This window comes from Ovis canadensis, chromosome 14, assembly GCF_042477335.2.
Source record: "Ovis canadensis isolate MfBH-ARS-UI-01 breed Bighorn chromosome 14, ARS-UI_OviCan_v2, whole genome shotgun sequence".
Lineage (NCBI taxonomy): Eukaryota > Metazoa > Chordata > Mammalia > Artiodactyla > Bovidae > Ovis > Ovis canadensis.
In genome coordinates, this window is record NC_091258.1 from 65,489,695 (window position 1) to 65,499,818 (window position 10,124).

The window sequence follows — 10,124 nt, forward strand, 5'->3', positions numbered from 1 at the left end:
TATCTAACCCTAAGATTTAAGCCATAAAGTCAAATATTTAAATGCTGCTTGGGGGACTTCTATGGTGGTCCAGTGGAAGAATCTGACTTCCAGTGCAGGGGACAAGGATTCGATCCCGGGTCAGGGAACTGAGATCACACATGCCTCAAGGCAGTGAAACCCGTACGTCACAACTGGAGAAGCCCACGCACCACAAGGAAAGATCTCAAGTGCTACAACCAAGACGCGACACAGACAAATGAGTAATAAATGTTAAAATAAAATAATAAATAAATTCCACTCGGCAAAACAGAGATTGAATGGCTGGAAGAGAGCCTGTGACCATATATAGGCATGAATGAATTGGGCCACAATGAAAGTGTGAGACAGGAGCAAGGAGAATCATATGCCAACTTGGCATGGTGGCAGTGGGGGGTGGGGTGGGCAGGCTGGGGAATGCAACTATCAGAAACAGGAAAGAGCTGAGACTCCCACACCTTGTTCTGGTTTTCCGGCTCTGATTGTGTAGATGTTCTGTATCCAGACAGAAGAAAGATAAAAACAAAGAAAAACTGGCACTTTCCTTCTCTGGGCAGGAATTCTCCCCCTCCCTGGCAGCCACACCTGCCATGATGAGCTCAGTGTCCATAGGCAGAAGCAAGGAAGGAAGAATAGACGAGACGTGGGGTAGAAGGAGAGGGCAGAGAGAAAGCTGAGCTGCCTTCAGATTCGAGGGGACTCGAGGAGGAAAAGAAACTGATGAAACAAGTTTGCCTCCAAGATGTGTCCCAAACTCACAGCTCATCCTCTCAACCTGCTCTTCTCCCAGGGATCCCCCATCTTGACAGGATATAAGCTTGTCAGAGACCCCAAATCACTAAGGCTTAAACAAGGGAAGTGGACTTCCCTTGAAGTCCAGTGGTTAAGAATCCACCTAGCAGGGGACCTAAGTTCCATCCCTGGTCAGGGAGCTAAGATCCTACATGCCAGGAGGCAACTAAACCCACATACCACAACTAGAAAGCCTGTGTGCCGAAACTTAAGCTCCAGTGCAGCCAAAAATAAATATTTAAAAGGGAAAAAAAAAAAGAAAGATCCCATTCTCCCAATGCAGAAGTCACGGTTTCAATTCCCAGTCAAGGAACTAAGATTCTGTATGCCACACAGCATGGCCAGAAAAACAAAACAAGATAGAAGTGGGTTTCTCTCTCATGTCACAGTCCTGATGGATGCAGCCCAGGAGTGGTATAGAAGCTGTGCTTGGTGATGTCATCCAGGAGCCCTGGTTTCTTTACCTTGTGGTCTGGCCATCCTCAGGGTGTTACACAGTCAGAATGGTGCATGGCCAAGTCCCCATTCCAGCCAGAAAAAGGTGGCAATGTTGGAGACAGTCTCACTGCCTTCCTTTGATGGCACAACCATCAGAGGTGACATGAGAAGTTTCTCATCACTTGCACTCACGTTCCAGGGGCCAGAACTTGGTCACATGACCCCACAAGACTCTACTGTTAATTTGTTGTTTGTTGTTCAGTCGCTCAGTCACATCTGCGACCCCATGGACTGCAGCACACCAGGCTCCCCTGTCCTTCACAATCTCCTGGAGTTTGCTCAAACTCATGTCCATTAAGTCGATGATGCCATCCACCCATCTCATCCTCTGTTGCCCCCTTCTCCTCATGCCCTCAATCTTTCCTAGCATCAGGGTCTTTTCCAATGAATCAGCTCTTCGCATCAAGTGGCCTAAGTATTGGAGCTTCAACTTCAGCATCAGTCCTTCAGTGAATATTCAGTGTTGATTTCTTTTAGGATTACCTGGTTTGATCCCCTTGCTGTCCAAGGGAATCTCAACAGTCTTCACAGCGTCACAGTTTGAAGGCATCAAATCTACAGCACTCAGCCTTCTTTATGGTCCAACTCTCACATCTGTACCTGACTACTGGAGAAAAACCATAGCTTTAACTGTTTACTTTGTTGGCAAAGTGAAGTCTCTGCTTTTTAATATGCTGTCAAGTTTTGTCATAAGTTTCCTTCCAAGGACCAAGCATCTTTTAATTTCATGGCTGCAATCACCGTCCACAGTGATTTTGGAGCCCAAGAAAATAAGGTCTGTCACTGTTTCTATTTTTTTCTCTTCTATTTGCCACGAAGTAATGCACTGTTAATTACCTGCTTACATCTCTAGTCTCACTTTGCCCCCTTGTTGCCCCTCTCCAGCTGCACCGACTTTAGTCAGGGCTGGATTACTGCTGTAACAAATATCTCCAAAATGTCAGCGGTGTGACCCAGTAAAAGCGTATCACCCACTCATACCATAGTTCACTGCAGGTCACTGAGGAGACTCCATCCCTACACAGTCATTACCGAACCTGCCATACTTCTAGCCTGAGTCTCTGCCCTGGTCTGGGTCATATGACCACAGTACTATGAGAGATTCTGAGAAATGAAATCTTGCTAAGCTCCTGGAAATAAGGGGAAATAGGTTTAGGGGAATAGCTAGCCAATTGTATTTAATGCAGTGCTCTCAAGCCACCTGTTGTTTGCACATGCTGTTTTCTTTGCCTGGAAAGTTTATTCACCTTTCTTCAACCGGTTGATTCCTAGTCATTAAAAATATCCCAACTCAGTCACCACCACCTGCCTGGATTTCACTCTCCCACCCTAGCTGCCCACACCCAGGAAATCCCTCCTTAACGGTCATCATAAGTTGCCAGGTTAGGGGCTTCCCTGGAGGTTCAGTAGTTAAGACTCTGCTTTTCTACTGCAGCGGGTGCAGGTTGGTTTCCTGGTCAGGGAACTAAGGTCCCACGTGCTACACAGTGTGGGGGGGGGGGGTGGGGGTGGGGGGGGAAGTTGCCGGTTTATAAGTGTTTGGGTGATACTTTGACAATGTCTGTCTCCCCAGTCAAGAATGAAGTCCCAAAGGGCAGGAACTGTCCCCCTTTGCTCAGCATCTTGCCCTCGGAACCTACAGTAATGCCAGTCCATGATGGGCACTCAATAAACACCTGCTAAAAGACTCTCGAGAGTCCCTTGGACTGCAAGGAGATCCAACCAGTCCATTCTGAAGGAGATCAGCCCTGGGATTTCTTTGGAAGGAATGATGCTGAAGCTGAAACTCCAGTACTTTGGCCACCTCATGCGAAGAGTTGACTCATTGGAAAAGACCCTGATGCTGGGCGGGATTGGGGGCAGGAGGAGAAGGGGACGACCGAGGATGAGATGGCTGGATGGCATCACCGACTCGATGGGCGTGAGTCTGAGTGAACTCCGGGAGTTGGTGATGGACAGGGAGGCCTGGCGTGCTGCGATTCATGGGGTCGCGAAGAGTCGGACACGACTGAGCAACTGAACTGAACTGAAAGGAATAAATGAATGGATGGAAGACAGTTAAACACTTTTTGAGCCCCCAGAGTTCTGCGGCATGGAGCAAAGCACTAACGTAGTTCTTTTCTGTCCTCATGTGGTGAACCAAGGTATCCAGGATCTCAGGGAAAGCGAATAAACAAACCCAAATGCATAGGGAATGCCTAACTATAATCTCTGGCCATCATTTCTCTCCCCAACTCTTATTTTTCACATCTATTTGCCAGGGATGACAAATACATTTCTTCTCAACTACTTTTTTTTTCTTTTAATGTTATCATTGTTTTAATTCACAGTTTCTCTTTCTTTCTGTCTTTGTTTCCAGCTGTGCTGGGTCTTCACCGCCGTGCAGGCTTTTCTCTAGTTGTGGCAAGCTGGGGCTGCTCTTTGCTGCAGTCCGTGGGCTTCTCAGTGCTGTGGCTCCTCTTGTTACCAAGCATGGGCTCTAGAGCACCCGGGGTTCAGTAGTTGCAGTTCCGAGGCTCTAGAGCACAGGCTCAGTAGTTGTGGCACACGGGCTTAGCTGCCCCACAGCATGTGGGATCTTCAGGGACCAGGGATCGAACCCGTGCTTCCTCAACTGTTAAAGGATTCTTTACCACTGAGCCATCAGGGAACCCCTCAACTGCCATTGTTGATAGACTGGCAGTGGGTCCTCTAAGATCAGTATTAAGAATTCTGGGAACCTACTCACGCTCCCCAGGAAGGAATGCCTGCGCTGATTGTTGAGGCCTGCTGAGAGCTTGGACATGAGAGTGATGTCAGCAACCCCATATTTGCTTCTGCTGCTCATCAGCCGGGTGTCACATTCTCTGGACTCTCTGATGGGGACCAAAAGAATTGTAGGCCTACTCAGAGGATACTATTGGGTCACAATTAGAGGCACAGCAACATTTCTGAGCTATTTTAACAATGTCTGACGCATTCATTGGGCCAAGAAATATGGGCTGAGCACCATCTATGTGACAGGCTCGTGCTAGGTGCCAGCAACATTGCCGTGAGCAAGACAGACTTGGTCTCTTCTTGATGGTTTACAAATCCAGCCTCCAACCCATTTCTTGCCCAAATTCTCAGCCTTCCCCCACTCTTACAGCCCACCCTCAATGTCTCCCCTCTTTCAAACACAGTTAAAGGCTCTTCCTCAAGTTCTCTCACGCTCACTCTCTGCCTCTCTCTCATATACACCGACACAAGTCAATGAGCAGTGAAAGTGAAAGTCGCTCAGTTGTGTCTGACTCTTTTTGACCCCATGAACTATACAGTCCATGAAATTCTCCAGACCAGCATACTGTAGTGGGTAGCCTTTCCCTTCTCCAGGGGATCTTTCCAATCCAGGACTCGAACCCAGGTCTCCTGCATTGTTTTGTCTAAATTCCAGCAATTACAGAAAACATAATTGTATATGCTAGAGCAAGAAATAGGAATTAAGATTATATAACAATCAGAGATCAAATAATTACTAAAGTCATTTGTTCATTCATCCAGCATGCCTTCCTCTGGCAACTGGTATTGAATCCTGTGCTGGGCAGTACTGGGGACCCAGAGGTGACCATCACAGCCACTGGGGGAGACAGAACCATCCCCAGATAGTAACAACCCAAAGTAGTTGGGGCTGGGACATAGGAACCCAGAGAGGGCTCCTGATCCAGTCTGGGGGTCTAAGAGGTCATTTTATGGGAGGGGTCAGCTGTACTGGGGAACACATTAAGATGATTAACAACAAGAGCAGCCATATATCCTGAAACTGATATTTACCAGACATTGTACTGAAGGGCTTTTAATGCATCATTTCCCCAAACCCTGGAAAGTAGATGTCATTATTAGTTCCATTTTACAAGATGAGGAAGTTGAATTGTCACTGCCGAGCTGTCAGTTACACAGTCCTGGGTTCTGCCTCCGTGGAACTTTACAGCCCAGCAGCTGACAGATCCATCCCTAGAGAGTGATAACTCAGAGTAGGCAAGGCTGAGACAGCAGAGCTGAGGGGGCTCAGGGAGATCTGAGGAGGGATAACCCAGCCTGGGGAATCCAGGAAGGCTTCCTGGAGGAGGGGGTGGCTTAACCTGAAGTGGGAGCCATTAACTAATGAAGACCAGAGGGGAAAGTGTTCTGGCCTGAAGGTGACAAAATATGGTTTGCTTAAAAGAATTACAAAGGTTTCCATCTGGCTGACACATAAAGGGGGAGTGGAAGAGCCTTTGATCAAGGGCCAGGTCATGCAGGAACTAGTCAGCTAGGATTTAGAACTGGGACTTGTTCCCACTAATCCCAGAGATGCATCCAAAGGTGTGGTTCTGATGAGTTATCTGTGGGCAGAGGGAAGGGCAGGAAGGTGTCATTTCCTTCCTCGGGGGAGCGAGAGGACTTGGATTTGGAAGGGAAGGATAGAGGGGAACAACCATTGCGAGGCACCTGCTGCTGCTGCTAAGTCGCTTCAGTCGTGTCCGACTCTGTGCGACCCCATAGACAGCAGCCCGCCAGGCTCACCCGTCCCTGGGATTCTCCAGGCAAGAACACTGGAGTGGGTTTGCAAGGCACCAGTACATCCCAAATAGAAGTGAGGTCAGCGGGGCTGGTGGGAGGTGAGAGGGAGGAAGTGTCTGCTCTGGTAGCCCTTGAGGAAGGGCAGGAAAGTGGTTTTTATTTACGGGTTTCTCTGCCAGCTCATCCTGCCTAGCCTCGGAGTACAGAAGATGAAAGCTCTCCCCTCGCCCATCCCCCCCATTCTCTGTCCCAGGCCTCAAAGACGGCAGGACAACAGGGCATGTCACTATTTTCCACATGAGGAACATGAGTTTTATTATCTGCCATGAGGTCCTCGTCTTACGTAACACTGAATGACTCTCTGCTGCCCAAGACTGTCGTTCCTAACCAGGGTGCACGACAAGGCAATACAAGGTGGTCTCCCAAGCCCCAGGACGTCAGTAATAACTGCTGCCATTTGTCAGAGCAGCAAAATAAATAATCTTTTTATCCATATAACTTATTTAACCATCACTCTATGTTTTTGTGAGCTCCTGTTTTCCAGATGAGAAAGAGGAGGCAGGAAAATCCATACAGGTTGCCTAGGGTCACCAGCTGTTAGTTGGTGTAGGTGGGATTTGAACCAAGGGAGTCGCATTCAGGAGCCCCCACCGAGTCATTCCTGTCTCACCTTCTTCCGTTCTCCCCCACCCCCATTGCCTGTATCTCCCTCTCTCCCTTTCTCCCCCTACCCCATTCTGCCACCCCCCTCTCCCTCTTTTTCTCTTTTTCCCTCCCCACCCTCCCACCCCGCCTCCAGGTCCCTACATCAAATCGTTTAGGACAAAACCTCACATCTGAAATTGTAAAAGCTTCAGTTCACTACCACATGATTCCCTGGGTAGGAAACACTGCCACGTTCCTAGTTGACTGGCAAGAGTACTGAATGACAGCTAGGCAATATCCTCCAAAACCACAAATGTGCAGCCTGTGCTTTGACCCAGCAAATCAGCTTCCAGGAACCTAGGGAACTGATACTGTCACAGGCGTGGGAAACGGTGTGGACATGGTCACTCATCAGAGGATAGTTTGCAAATGCAAAGAGTTGGAAACACCCAAAGGGCTCATCTGCTGAGGACAGGTTATTGTGGGTTCATGCACTGGAATGCTGCATAGCTGTGAAGGAATGAACCAGTGAATGAATGAATGGAGCTGTGTCCTTGCCTAGAAAGATCACCAAGATGTGTTGCTAGGTAAAAAGCAGGAAGAGGCAGAACAATGCTACTATTTATTCTTTTCAATGTGGGAGGAAAGAATAAGGAAATTATGTATAAGGAATATATATGATATTTGCATATGTATATAAGGAAATTTGCATATGTGTATATAAGGAAAATACACACATATACAAAATAAATTCCTTATATACATAAGAAAAGAATAAGGAAATATGTTCACAATTGCTTAGTTATATAAGCTTCCAGGTGATTCTGTTAAAACACAAATCTGATCACATTGGCTCAAAACCCTCCAAAGTCTTCCGTTCTCTTAAAATGTCAGTGTCTTATCCTGACATGTTCTTGTGATTGTTCAGTTGCTAAGTTGTGTCCGACTTTTTTCAACCCCACGGACTGCAGCACACCAGTCTCTCCTGTCCACTGTCTCCAGAGTTTGCTCAGATTCATGTCCATTGAGTCAGTGATGCTATCTAACCATCTCATCCTCTGCTGCCCTCTTCTCCTTTTGCCTTCAATTTTTCCCAGCATCAGGGCCTTTTCCAATGAGTCAGCTCTTTGCATCAGGTGGCCAAAGTATTGGAGTTTCAGCTATAGCAGCAGTCCTTCCAAAGAATATTCAGGGTTGATTTTCTTTAGGATGGACTGATTTGATCTCCTTGCAGTCCAAGGGACTCTCGAAGAGTCTTCTCCAGCACCACGATGCAAAGGCATCAGTTCTCTGGTGCTCAGTCTTCTTTATGGTTCAGCGCTCACATCCATACATGACGACTGGAAAAAACATAGCTTTGATTATACAGGCCTTTGTTGGCAAAGTGAGGTCTCTATTTTTTAATATGCTGTCAAGGTTTGTCATAACTTTCCTTCCAAGGACCAAGCATCTTTTACTTTCATGGCTGCAGTCACCATCCACAGTGATTTTGGAGCCCAAGAAAAGAAAATCTGTCACTGCTCCCACTTTTTCCCCTTCTATTTGCCATGAAGTGACGGGACCAGATTCCATCATCTTAGTTTTTTAATGTCCTTGTCTCCTTCACTTATCTTATTTTTCTTCATAGCTTTCACCATCCCGTGGTATATATAGTACCTGTCTACTTTTTTATTATCTTCCTCTCCCCAACTCTCATCCAACCCAGGACCTCCAGGAGGGCAGGAACTTTGAACATCGCTGTATCTTTAGCACCTAAGAAAGTGAAGCACCTAGGACAGGGCCAAATACACAGTAGGTGCTCAATCAACATGCATTGATTGAATTAATACAAAGAACAAAGGGCCGTGGTGGGAGAGCCCAGGGAGCTGCGAGAGCCAGAGGAGGGTGGTTTCAATGGGACACCAGACCACTCTCAGGGCTCAGAGGTGGAAAGGGCCTGCAGTGGGGCGGCTATTGACAACTCCTTAACCCCACCCACCCATTCCAGCTGGCACCCATCTCTCCCCATCATGTCCTTGCCTTAGCCATATTCAGCCCTGCAACAAGATATTTTATTAATTTATTTTGGTTGCGCTGGGTCTTCCTTGCTGCACACAGGCTTCCTCTAATTGGGACTAGATGGGGCTTCTCTTGTTGCAGAGCACAGTAGGAGCATGGGCTTCAGTAACTGTGTGGCGCGGGCTCAGCAGTTTCTGCTCATGGGCTGTAGAGCACAGACTCACGCATTGTGGCCCGCATGCTCCGAGGCCTGTGGAATCTTCCCACAGGCTCAAACTCACAGCTCTTGCATTGGCAGGAGGATTCTCATCCACTGTGCGTGTGTGCTAAGTCGCTTCAGTCGTGCCTGACTCTTTGCGACGCTATGGACCATAGCCCACCAGGCTTCTTTGTCCATGGGGTTCTCCAGGCAAGCATACTGGAGGTTGCAATGCCCACCAGGGAAGTCCAGGACATTTTATTTAATTCAAAGATTTTGACAGCCTGGAGCTTTTGGCCTTCACAAGTATTTATCTATTCAAAGGGTTTTTCCCTGGGAATACTAGCCACCAAAGGACCTTCCCCTCCTACTGACCCTCACCACATCCTAACCCTATCCCCAAGGCCCTCCCTTTTTAGACCCCATCTTTGACTTCATCCCTAACCTTCACCCCATCCCTGACCCTCAGCCCTGCCTTGACCCCACTTTTCAGCTTCAATGACAGAGCCTATAGTATCCCCCTTGCATGAATTGTTCAGGACCAAGGTTCTAATGGTCTGATTTGAAGCAGAGGCCCCACTCTTGTTGCCAGGAAGTCAGATGTCCAGTGGGGAGAAGACAGAAAGTGGGGTGACTTGGGCCAAGTATGACATCCAAACATTGGTGAGGGCAGGGGGCAGCTGCTAACCATCCAGAGTCAGAGAGGTGGCTATTGAAACCACAGTAGCTGAAGCTGGGAGCCCTGGGCGGAGGGGGAATCCCAGAGGTGACATCACAGTTCAAGGGAGGAACAAAGCAACAGCCAATTTCCCAATTTGGAAATTACTCACAGGCCCCGAACAAGAGTGCCAGAAAATTCAGAGATTTCCCAGAGACCAGCTTCCACATTTCCATTCAGAAATTCACCTACGTGCATGCAGAGCGAGAGACACCCAGCATCAGAACTGCCCACCCACGGCTGTGTGCCAAGAGTGGGCTCCAGGACCAAGGCAGAGAGGGCAGCAGGAAGTGGAACCCTTCGAACTGGCCAAAGTCCAAAGGGGGAATTTTCTAGAAAGACATGGGGATGTCACAGAACAAGGGTCAGAATTGCTAGTGGGCCAGGTGGGGACCCTGGCTAGGATGAACAGGACTGGGGACGAGGAAGTCTCGCAAGTTTTCTATCTGAGCACAGCGCTGTCTGGCCTCTCTGCCACCTGTTCTCCTCTTCCACCTCACCCTCTGCCCTGTGTTTCTCTATCTTAGTGTCTTTTGTGTTTTCTCTTTCTCCCCATCTCCCAGTGACTGTCTCTGAGAGTGAATTAATCTCCATCGGTCTGTCATTCCTCCATTTCTGTCTTGGTCTCTCCCATCTCTCTCCCTCCTGTATGTTCCTCCCTAACCGTTATCACCCCCAGACATGATGCTATTCTGTGTATTGCTCTTATAGTGGCCTGTTTTCTTCCAGGAGAAGTGG